The sequence below is a fragment of the Aplysia californica genome, unplaced genomic scaffold (assembly GCF_000002075.1).
Source record: "Aplysia californica isolate F4 #8 unplaced genomic scaffold, AplCal3.0 scaffold00007, whole genome shotgun sequence".
NCBI classification, from domain to species: domain Eukaryota; kingdom Metazoa; phylum Mollusca; class Gastropoda; order Aplysiida; family Aplysiidae; genus Aplysia; species Aplysia californica.
In genome coordinates, this window is record NW_004797277.1 from 2,675,197 (window position 1) to 2,676,214 (window position 1,018).

The following is a 1,018-nucleotide window of genomic DNA, read 5'->3' on the forward strand; positions in this document are numbered from 1 at the left end:
TAATAATAATAATAATAATACATGTAGGGGCCTATGTAATTGCATATAGCGTCCGTATACCCATGCTCTACAGCATGCTTTATTCACGGTGCAACTATTGTTACCCCAGAAAAGGCTAGAACACTCACATACCTCAGCTTCCCGGGAAGCATATATTGCAAGCAACCGATTAACTTACTCAAACACTAAACAATGTGACAAACTGACAAGATGTTCCACTGCCTATAGTCAAGCACCTATTCCCACTAGGGAAAAGAGGAACATTCTATTAAAGTAGGCTACCTATGCCAAGGCCACAACGTCGGGCCACTGCGAGAGGAGTGGGGGGGGGGGGTCGGTGGGGTGGAGAAATAGAGAAAAAGATTATTGAGAGAGAGAAGAGAGAGGAGGGGGGGGGGGGGGTCGAACCCATAACCTATTGGTTATGAGTCCGACAGCCTAACCACTAGACCATCGATGTCATAGTATGACAACTTGTAACATACATATAATTATACCCATAAGACTGAGAGCTGGCGCTTCTAATCGCAGTCGAAGAGAACTTTCAGAGATGGCTATTACTCTAAGGCATCGAAAATAAGCGCCTCCTCCCCTCCCCCTGCTTATTAATTTGTTAATTTTCAGTTTTATTGCGCCCCCTCCCCCCGCTCCTTTTTCTATACCCCCCGTTTATTATTTTCCAGCTTGCCACGACCGACGATATCTGAAACATTGTATCTAGATATCTAAATGTAACTTCTTCTTTTGTTTTTTAATGGCAATTGCTCTCAGTATTAAGCTTAATACCGGTACTGGGTTCGCTACCTCAATTTTCTGTACGTTATAAAAACCTGTGTACATTGGTTTATATTATAAAAAAAATAAAACTGTTTTGTTCCTAAATGGGAAACGTTGTCACAGTAACTTACTAAAATCACTAAAATTTCACGATCTCTTTTGTTCTTTTATTCACTGAAGGAGAAGTAAAACAGATTTGTTACTACTAGTACATGGGTATTAAGGTTGAATGTGCTAACCC